Below are 11782 nucleotides of genomic sequence, written 5' to 3'. Positions count from 1 at the left end.
CCAAGAACCGCTTCCAGAGTAGAAGAATAGCGCATACTTCAATGCTCAAGGCCAAGGGCACATCTTTACAAAACGAACTTTCATGTACGCACATTCGAGTGGTAAAAACAGAACGGGGAATGTAAAATATCGAGCAAATTCCGATTTCAATCACGCCAGACGTTAACCGTTTGACGAGTGCGCCCTCTACACCACATCTTATGTATATTTGCCGTTGGGTTTATGCCATATGTCACAGACCTAGTATAATCATGCCGCAACCTGTTTCAGTTTCTCCAGATTTTTGCTTTGCCCTTTATCATGATGATATCACTCCTGTGCAAATACCAGCTTACAGGTAGCTGTGATGAGCGTGCAATATAAACCGTTTTCCGAGTCCAAGCGTCTGACATATTTCAACGTGTCGTACTAAACTGCTCTTTTCTATATAAAAGTGCCTCTTCCAGGCGATGTTTTGAGATTGATAGTTTAAAAAAGAGAGTCACGCTGGGGATATAATATGAGGACAAAAGTGATAGTTCGAAACTAGAAAGGACAAGTACGTCAGACGACTGACGGGCCCAGAGAGAACACAGCTGTTTATTTAAGGCTTGAAGAGTCCACAAATTCTATAATGACTACAATGTACTCGTCACCGATCAATAATGGACTCTGCAAACATTATGTGCTAGGCTTTCGCCATTCCATAATGTCGCACAAAGCGTATTACTTTTATCCACCGTGGGCAGAGAGAACGTCTTAGATTACTTGGTCACCGTTGCTTCTGACTCGGCTATATTAGAAATGTGTGTTGATACGAAAATGTTGGTTCTCCATTGGCTATGTTTTCTTTGGTAATTTACAATTTTGTCGGGAAATCGAGCACTAAAGCCGTATAAAATTATAATCCCACCTACCCTAGAAAAACCTGTCAAGCCTAGACATTTTTTCGTATTTTCAAATAATTTCGTGTGAAAATCTCCAAATTTTGCCATATTTTATGTCTCTCAAATGAAGAAAAAATCGAATCTTTCGACCTTTAGACCTGGTTTTAGAAAACACGAAAGCATCCTCTGATTTCTCAGGGAATTGGTCACGTGGATGCGTACACAGCAATATTTGGCGGTAACAGAATGTAAGGAACGAAAGCTGTCGATGCAACAACGGAAATAGTGGCAAGAAAATTTAAACAATAATACATTGTAAAATTCTTAGTCTCTGCGACGACCACTCTTCCCAGGCATCTCCAACTAAGCTTTCCATTTCAGAACAATTTCTGTCTGGGATTCATATATCATTGCCAAAAATTCAATAAATTTGTGAATCATTATTATTTTTTCTCTTCAATAAAGATGAAACCACATAATTTGAAGTTCGGTTTCATAATTCCACAGATTCAAACAATTGACCACAGAGGGCGTACGGTATACCTCGAGTTGTTGATATTAATGATGTTAACTGTCTGACATCACTCTCTTCCGATTGTACCTGCGTGCTTTCAAACGGTCGTGTATTACGTAATATAAGCTTACATTGTTCATATAATGGTCTTTGTTAAGAACAAATTCGAAATCGTATTTTATGAACTAGCTGTACATCGTTTTCTTCATTTCATACTTAGAGCACAATGAGTGCAACACCTATATTTCTGAATAAGATAATAACGAACGCCCTCCTAACCTGAAACACTAAAGCAATTTTGTCGTTGTTGTCAAAGTGATGTTCTCTTTACCTGTATTCAATGCTTTTGTAAAGCGTAGCGTTCATTTGTATAATTTCGTATCCTCAATTGGAAATGTTAGCTTGTTCTTCAGGCGTGACCTACTAACTACATGTATCACGTGACTTTCTCATGAATTTAAAACCTGAAAAAGTATTAGAAATGTGTCCGTTTTTTGACAAACATTGCAAACACGATTGGAACTAATTTGGGATAATTGGATTTTCATATTTTTCAAATTTCTCAAAAGTGTTAGGTACTATATAGCTGAATGTTGCAATATTGCAAATTACTCATAAAAACAAGTGTGTAACGTAAAAGCAGATGAGATTACATTTGTAAATGAAATTGACATTACTTCACCATCCAATTATCCCAAATTAGTTCCAATCGTGTTTGCAGTAATTCGTATCTTATCTTCTAATTTCATTACCTTTTTCCGCTTAAGTAGTTTCTCATCTGTTAAGAGATTTCAACTCCCCTCGCAAAGTCATCTATCAATGATAATGTTCCACCAATGTGACTTATATATACTGTTACGTTAGAAAAGACGCTGAAGTCAGCGCTTTTCTTTGAAATAAAATTTATTGAAACTAATCACTGAACAAAGTGATAGAGTACAAACTTCAAAGATTACAGACTAAGTATCTCAGCTGGGACGGCACAAAGCTCCGGAGTTAAGTCAGACAGGCTTGAGGTCACGGTTGGTCCGTGCAAAGCTAACAGAATAAATCCACCGTGAGAGTGAAGGTCTTGAAAAGTCTTGAAATTAACACTGCTGAGGTGAATCATAGGTCTGACTAAAAAATTGTGTTGCCCCTATTTGCACTCGATTTGATTCGATCTAGAGAATATAAAACAGTCTAGAACTTCTTTTGGTATGCTAATTACTAAAAGTATCTTCACTTGTAGTAAACACGACTTATTCAATTTCCACTAAGTTTTAAACATGACTAATTGAATTCAAGGTCAATTGAATTAATGAATGACTAATTGAATTGAAGGAGCTGAATGACCTCAAGAATGTTCTGGACTAATTAAACTCATGTCCTGCGTAAGGGAAAGTAACCTACATAACGATACAAATATTACCTGCATATAAATGCTGGGCACGGTGTCAGCTTTTGGGTTCCGCTTTCGATTTGTTCAGTGTGAATGGTCTGTAATATCGCTGATTTTAAACTTCCTCGTGTGACGAGCGGCACTGTTCAATGGCTCTCATTCGCAGAAAATCGTAAGAATAACTGTGTGTCCCCGTGGACAAGCACTCAGATCAAATTGGGTTGATCGGTCGGAAACTTTTTTTATTCGAGTTTATCCCATCAAAAGACAGCATAATTTCGACAAAATCATCCATTACATTTGCAAATGAGAATACCAAGTTTGGGGTCCTAAATGGGGTAAGTATGGTTACCAAAAACATGCATTTTTTGCGTGCAACACGAAAATATAATTATTTGCATACTCTGACAGCTACCACTGAGTTGCATTCATGAAGGGGCACATACACTCGCAGTTGACGATGGAAAAGAGTATTTCATCCGACACATAACCATGTCGATGTTAGAAGTGTTATAAAACAAAACGAAAAGAGTTGTAATAAACGGGAACTGTTTGTGTCGATCACGGACACTGACAAAGGGACATTTTACTCTGTATGGTTAAAAATTAGACTCCTTGGTTTATTTGTATTGGTAATGTTAGTTGTACGGAGTGCAGTTGAAATGTTTATCGTTGGGAGTATATTATGCAATCAATCAATCATGTCAATAACAGCTTCAAAAATGGGCGTTTAGGCGAATATGTAGTATTGTATGTCGAGTTAAGTTCTGACGTATGGATGTACCACCCAGCTTATTGTCAAGAAATTGAGCAAAGGTCCGGTTGCGTAAATAAACCATAGTCGCGCAACCATAAGGCGTAAATATAAATTCTTCCGCCATTCAAACGAGAAAGTCGAGATCCCTGTCACAGGTAATACCGTTTTGCAAACATTCAAGTCTGAAGCCGTATTTATTTTTTGTAGATAGCTTGTAACTTCTTGTTAACTTGCATTAAAAATCCAGGCTTAAAACCATTGAACTAGACCTATGGCGAATATCATTTAGCGCGAAAACAACTCGAGTTTCGGTGGATTTGCATAGGAGTTACAAACTTAATGAGCTTCCCCATTTACAGTGGCATTGCACAGGAGGAGTTGCCGACGAGCTTCCCCATTTTTGTTAACCTAAGAGTCATGTGACTGTATACGGGCGTTTTGACGCTGATAGTTTCTCACAGTTGTGGTCGTTTTCCATCTGTGGCGTGATCCTCGTAGAGGTCGTCACTCCTCCTCTCAATCCCCGCTCATCGCGAGTGAATATTTTCTCTCGTTCTTCAAGACAAGTCCACAACAAATATGAGTCCAGAGGGATTTCGCATTTCGATCCTTATTTTGTCGGTTACGACTCAGTGCACGAGTGTCACTCTCAGAAGCTCGGCTGGTAGCAAGATAAAGGACCCTGTCTGCTCCAGTACAGAGTTCTACTGTCCGTACGATAGTACACACCGCTGCAAGCCGAGAAGCGCACGATGTCTGCTCGAATCAGAGAGAACCGAACAAAGCTGCTTGAATCCACAGACTCAAAAAGAGGAAGACTGTCTCGGAAACTTGAAAACTGGAGTGTTTGAGATCATGGACGGCTGGACCTATCTCACAAGCTCGCTCTCCTCACTGACCGCCTCCCGTTGGCACCATCATCATCCCAACCATGAATTCGTCACTTATCGAGGCTTCACCTACGAGTACAGTAGCAGAGGTGTTGACATCCGGGACGTCAGTGATCCAAACTACAGGTATAATAATCAGCCAGTTCTTTCATTTGACAAAGTGGGCACCAGTAAATGCAGGACGGATGACTTGTATTCCTATACATCGCAATGGAAGGACAGTGACTACAGCGCAGTTACACATAATTGTCAACATTTTGCGGATGGTCTGATTCAACTTTTGAAAAGTAACTGTAAGTCTACTCGGTTATTAAAGTCTATGTACCAATCAGTCATCGATACAAGCAACCAGGAAATACACCCTCACAGTGATAAAAATGCACCTGCTGCAAGCTGGAATGCCATGGGGTCAAGGGTCAGCGTGGACCAGGACGACGACCGCTTCGTGGATTATGGTTCCAACCAGACACGTGTACTCACGGAAAAAAGAAATCCCGACGAAGAGAGCGGTATGTCGAAATACACGGCGGGTTTAGTTGTCTTGGTGATAACGGTAGTGGTGTTAGCAATGGCGATCCTAGTTGCCATGGTAATTTTCAAGAGGAAGCGCACTGAGGAAGGGAAAGCTTTACTGGGAGATGAAGCCAAGACGTAGACATCACAACTAGGCATAGGATCGACAAACTAACTACTACTACCTATCTAACTACTGACGATCAGAAAAAGAAAAATATTTCAAATTGAAAAACCACGTACACATGAACTGGTTGAAGTATATCCTACATCCTGTAACCAGCTGTTTAAACGTGGACGACACCAATGAAAGCAATAGAGTGAGCTCAGAATTGTATATTTAACCAAGAAGGAAACCCGTTCGGTGATTTGAAAAGGGTGCTAGGCTTTCGTTTTGCATTGCACTACAGATCGATGTCGTTCAACGATAGAATGCCTATCAGAAAGGAACCTGTCAGAAGGTTTAAACACAAACCTGTGTTGCGAACTTTTGAACTTGGGATGCAATAATTAAGATCTGCTTCAAAGTGTCCATTTGTCACCGTTTACACATCTTTGTAATTGTAACTCACATTCATCTCATTAAAGAAGGCAATACAGAGTTGACAAATATCCTTTTTCACTTCTGTCGTGTTATTCGCATTTGTCTCTTTCCCAGAAAATGTAATCGGAACACCAATGTATGGCTTGAAATTTCATTTACCGTCAGCTGTTTTCTAGTATTTCTTTCTGATTGCAAAGCTTAACGTTATGGAGTACTATACACACATATCGCTGCACCTTAATTTGAATCGTACAATAGGCTGAACTTTGACATGTAATTTATCCATGTAAAAGTCATTTTTACAATGGTGTACAGTAGTTTCCAGACTTTTACATTGAACTGTAGTTTATCTGAATAAAACACCTAGTCACATAAATGTTTGAAGCTCGCCATTTTAACGACTGGAATGTTAAATTACAGCGAAGTTTCAATGAAATCGCAACATTTGCCTAAATATAGCTCGTCTAAGATTGACAACACTTATCTTGTTACAATAAAACACTGCTAATCTTCAGTGAAGGCGATACACGCAATGTAGATCAACTATAAACACCAACTCTCACATAATAGTAAAGGTAGCAGGCTAGCAGCTCTAGTACTAACACATAATAAACCATCGATCGATCTACAGAGTATGTGAGCCTGCAGAGAAGGGTCGTTTCACAACATCTGCCAGCCGCGGTCTCGGCCGAACTATTATTGTCATAATTTTAATTACACTTAGACATTTTTCAAGTAAGTCGTCTAAATAAAGGGCTGCTATAATATTGCCGACACGTGTGCCATAGCGGAAATTGTGATATGATAATTTCAATAATGATATAAGTTCTAACCTCTCTCTCTTGCAATTGAAAAGTGCATCTTCAATTAAGCCTCTCATTTTGGAACAATTTCTATCTGAGCTACATATTTCATTATCAAAACTTCAATAAATTTGTTATTTATTTTTATTTTACTCTTCAATTAAGCCGATATCACATAATTTGAAGTTTGATTTCATAATATCAACAGAATACACCAATTGACCACAGCGGGCGCACGCCATACCACCAATTAAAGTTTAAAGTTTATTTATTTTCTAGAGCGCCTTTTCTTTCAAAAGCGCTACACGCACTAATAATAAACCATAAATAAGTCTGCAAGTTTAAAATCACAGCTGAAAACGAAAAATAAAACTGGATACAATGTTAAAAGGGTGGGCTAAAACTGTTAGTAAAAAACACATTACATTTTATCTCTACAGTTTATAGTGCTGTTTAAACAAATGTGTTTTTCGTTCACGCTTAAAAAGATCGATTGAGTTCCATAGTTTTGAACCACAAATAGTGAGCGCTCTGTCGTTGAGTGTATTAAATGAACAAGGTACAACAACATTGTGAATACCATCGTTACGTAAATTGTAACGTGCATTGCTGGTAGGTGTGAACAAATCCTGAATATATATAGGTGCTTTGCCATTCAAGGCCTTAAAAACTAGTAAATTACTTTAAAATCCACTCTCGCCTTTACAGGCAGCCAGGGAAGCTCAATGAGAGATTGTGATATTCTGTCATTTTTCCTCAAACTTTTCACTAGTCGTACGGCATTATTCTGTACTCGCTGCAATTGTGTATGCAAGTCCTATTGCACATAGAGTGTTGTATTTTCAAGGCTACCCTTCTCATTCAACATACACAGGCGGAAGGAAGTGTTCTTTCTTCCCGGAACATAATAATGAAAATATTATTGAAATTAATAACTGTAAAATTCTGAATGCGTGGAATTAATAATATAAACTAAATAACATCATTCACCTTTAGTGTTATCTGCGTTATGTGCCAGACATTAATTTACATAACGGTCTCTTCTAAGGACAAATACGAAGTCGCATTGTATGAGCTAGCTATGTCTCCTTATCTTCCTATCATACTTTGAGCACAATATGGTGTAACACCTATAGTTCTGAATAAGATAATAACTTATGGATCTTGGAAAATGTCCTCCTAACCTAAAACACTCAAGAAATTTTGTTGTCCTTGTCAAAATGGTGTCCTCTTTCAATGTAAAGTGCTCAATGAATTTTGTCAAGTGTAGCGTTCAGTCTTGTGACTCGGTATCCCTAAATTGAAAATATAACGATCATCTTGTTGTTCAGGTGTGACCAAGCTATATCTCTTTCACGTGACTTTCTCATCATAGCTTGGAATAGTATCAGAAAGACTTTTATTTTAAGCTAGACATGACACTAATTAGCAACGTATATATATTTTTCATTACCTTTTTTCTCATCTGATAAGAGATATCACGTCCTATTAATCCCCCACCCCTGCATTGTCACCTTTGAATAATAATGTACTACCCACGTGACTTAAGCCATACATAAATTACCTGCGTAGTAATTTTGCGCAGTATCGGTTTTTGGGTTCCGCTTTCGATTTATTCGGATGTTAATGGTATGCGATGTCGATGATTTGTAAACTTCAATGAGCAACGAGTGGCTCAATGTGTTTATTTACTCTAATACGCAGTAAAGCGTTAGAAAAAGTGTGCTTCCGTTTACAAGCCTTCAAGTAGTTGGGTATACCGGGCGGAAACCTTTTTTATTTCATGTGACCCATCAAAATATATCAAAATTTGGCAAATATCATGCATAGTTTTGGAAAATGAGAAAACAAAAAGTTTAGGGTCGAAAGGTTTTAAATAGGGAAGATCGGGTTACGGAAACACAAAATTTTATATAGCCAAACAGAAAGAAAAATCTATTTCTATACTTATACATCTGAGTTGCATTCAAAAAGAGCATAAATGCTCGAAGTTGACGACGGCGAAGAGTATCTAATCTAACCAATAACCAATTTAGATGTGATAACATACAAAGAACAGAATTTTAATTAACGGGGTTTGTTTTATTGATCACGGTATAAAAGTAGGAATGGGATGTTTTACTCTGCCATGTTGGTTCGATGACAGACGACTATACTCGCTAAATGAGAACGACTAAATGGAGAAGTCGTCACTGAAAACCCTTAATTCGATTAATATGGATTTAAGAAATTTAACGTTGAAATCAGAGGCGAATGGGGCCATATTAGTGTCGTCGTTTCTGCCAGGACAGACCGTATTCGTAAATCTGTTTGCTGGTCTACTGCAAGTCTGAGCACAGACATAGCTATAGGTTGAAGTGACAGATACGCTAGGTTTTCCAGATGTTAATTCGGTTATAAAAACAAGATTGAATCCAAAAATCGCCAGTCGTTCTCAATCCGTGTTTCATTGTTGGTATCCTTATTAATGGAAATAGAAAGGACATTTTGTTTCCTGCCTTCTAAACCACAGTGGGTAGAGAGACTGTGATTAAACTGAATATCTAGAGTGGCAACACCATTTAACAAGATTTGCTGTGTCATTTTACAGGATATGTGAATCATGTCGCACGTGACCTAGGCAAAAGGAACAGCAAGGTAATTGTCGTTTCAAATTGATACTCAACAGCGTGCAAATGTTGAAAGGACGACCTCTTTTGACAACATTGCTCTCATTTCATGTACACTTTGTACACTTTGTAATCACTTGCTGGCAGCTCTAATAACCAACGGTTGGTTGGCCCTTTGACCTGTATGGCACATTTCATGCGTTCTTCAATGGGACAACGAAAGCGGATGTTTGAAGTCGGGCAAGCGAAACTATATAGATATTCAAGTTCAACTATACAAACCTTTTCTTACATTGATTCATCGAAAAGATGTTGGCCTGTTAAGAACAGTACTTACCTTCAACAAGAATATATCAAGATGAAATACCCGTGATAGTCATTCTAGTATTTAATTGTCGGTCCAGTTTTAAAAGAATGAATGGAATATTAACCCTTTGAGTGCTGTAATTTTTCCCACTAAAATTTTAGTGCAACATTTTAACAAGTTTTATGAATTTTTCTGCAATTTTTTGATAATTTTGGACCAAATGGACATCACATTTCATTGGCTACAGGTTTTTATCAAAATTATGGCAAAAATCTGAAAAAAATTGACTGGGGTACATTTCATAAAGGCGACAAAAGTTTACTTTGGCGCTCAAAGTGTGAAAAGTCACATATAGGCACCAACGCATTCAAAGCGTTACATATTCTACGTGGTCAACTATATGATGGTATTAAACGTTAAGCTTTTAATTCGTGATAATATCTTTGTGTTTCCCAATTCTCAATTTGTAGCGAAAAGTATGCTTTCATGTCAAACTACAAATATAAACGTATGGAGACACGGCAGAAATATTTGCTACATCGACCAATATTAATGTTCTAACACAACGAAAGATTTCACTTGTTTTTATTCTGATGTAAGGGGTGAAATAAGCAGACAGCATTTGACTATTTTGATTACTCAGTTGATATCAATGATTAGAAAGGGAAATAGTGGTATTTGTGATGGCAGACAGTCAAATTCTTCATCCACACACTGAGTACTGTCTGCCGTGTAAAGCAATCTTGAAGCTCCGTTACTGTTAGCGCCAATTTGATGTATGTAGGTTTTATTTAGCATGATGGAGTTGGGGTTGTTAGGTGTAAGGTTTTGAGTTTACGCGGGTCTCCTGTTTTCCGTAAATACATCACCGACTCAAAATAATATATCACTTATTGCCTATTTTGTCATTTCAACTTCTGCGAATTGTTGCGCATTGGTCCAGAAACGCCTTGAATTTTAACAATTAAAGCGGGGTAGAGTAGACTTACATGATATCTAAAGTAAAAGTGAAAATGAAATTAATTGATGACGTGTAGCAGTGGTTTCGGTGCAAAGCGCATGCGCTGTAAAATCATCGACTTCTCCTTTCATGTTCGTCGGAAATACATTGTTAAGCTTTGGAACATATATTTTTTTCATTTTGTTACAGATGACACGGGCTATAACATCTTAATTGGAGACTTGTATGGCTGATAGACAAAGAACTATTAGAATATATCTATGATAAAAGTAAGTACACTTCCTGTATGAATGTACAGGAAACGTCCTCAACTGCGAATGGTCTGACGAGGCTGGGTTGGAGTTTTTGGAATTTCAATTTAAGAAACGGGAAGCGTGATCTTCATCCTTCATTATGTAGCAACTAAAGCACTCGCCCACTGTTTTCTACTCGAATGTAATATATACCCGAGCATACAAAAGGAAAAGAGGAAGATATGTGAATTTGACCGTTGTATTTAGGAGATCTCTGTATTTGCTGATGTTCATTCCCTTTGAGTTGAGGAGATTCAACACTTCACTGCTTGACGCTGGGTCGATTTTCCATAACGTCAGCAGCAATCACGACAGTGACATCGTCAGACGACCACCAGACTTAAAGTTTGCAGGATTTATAACATTTGATATTCTACTAAGCATGGGACTTCAAACGTTACTGGCTCTGGCACCTATTTTGTCTGTTGTCGTCACCACTCAGCTCCACGGTTCCAGTTATTACGAACCGCCTGACACGGTCTGTGCATGGACTGAGTTCTACTGTAACTACACCGAACAGTGCACACCACGAAGAGTGCGCTGTCTATTGGAGTCGGAGAGAACCTCGAAAAGCTGTCTGAACCCCAAAACACAAGACGAGGATGGCTGTAGACGTGACGTCACCGAAGGTGTTTTTGAAATTTGGGAGGGATGGTCCACTCTTAGTAGTCTCCTGTCATCGGCACATTCTGATGGCCGCCCGTATCGCTTGGAACACCAGTTCATAGAGTATCGTGGGTTTACCTATGAGTATGGAAAAGATGGCGTCAATGTACGAGATATCAACGATCCAAATTTCATGTACAAGACACGAAATGTCCGTGACTTTGAAAAGGTTGGGGTCAGTAAGTGTCAAATGAGTGATTTGCAGGACTTTCTCGACAAGTGGAACAAAACGCGTTACAATTTCCTCTACCGCAATTGTCAGCATTTCGTCGACCAACTGACACAGATTTTGGAAGGCAATTGTAGAACCTTAGTATCGAAGTTGTACGGTATGGCCGGGATGGATCAGGGAAAAAGACTCTCTCCAACGTTTGATGGAGATGATGACGAGAAGACTGAGAGTGGTTCATCTGTTCGTGGAAGTGGGATCATTGATTCGCGATCTGACGTGAGGAAAATCGAAACAGGCACCGAGGTGTACTATGGCGGTGTTCTGATAGGCGGCAGACGGACTCATATCGAAGAGACGAAGAGTGAAGTGCAAATTAGCGCAGTATGGTTGACTCTAGCAGTGATCGCCGTGGTCCTGTTGACAGTTGGGGGCGTTGTCGTCTATGTGGTATTCGTGAAGAAAAGACGTACGGCCGAAACAAGAGCTTTGCTGGGGAAGAGCACAGC

Source organism: Ptychodera flava, assembly GCF_041260155.1.
Source record: "Ptychodera flava strain L36383 chromosome 23 unlocalized genomic scaffold, AS_Pfla_20210202 Scaffold_24__1_contigs__length_23054250_pilon, whole genome shotgun sequence".
NCBI lineage: Eukaryota > Metazoa > Hemichordata > Enteropneusta > Ptychoderidae > Ptychodera > Ptychodera flava.
This window is presented reverse-complemented; position numbering follows the sequence as displayed.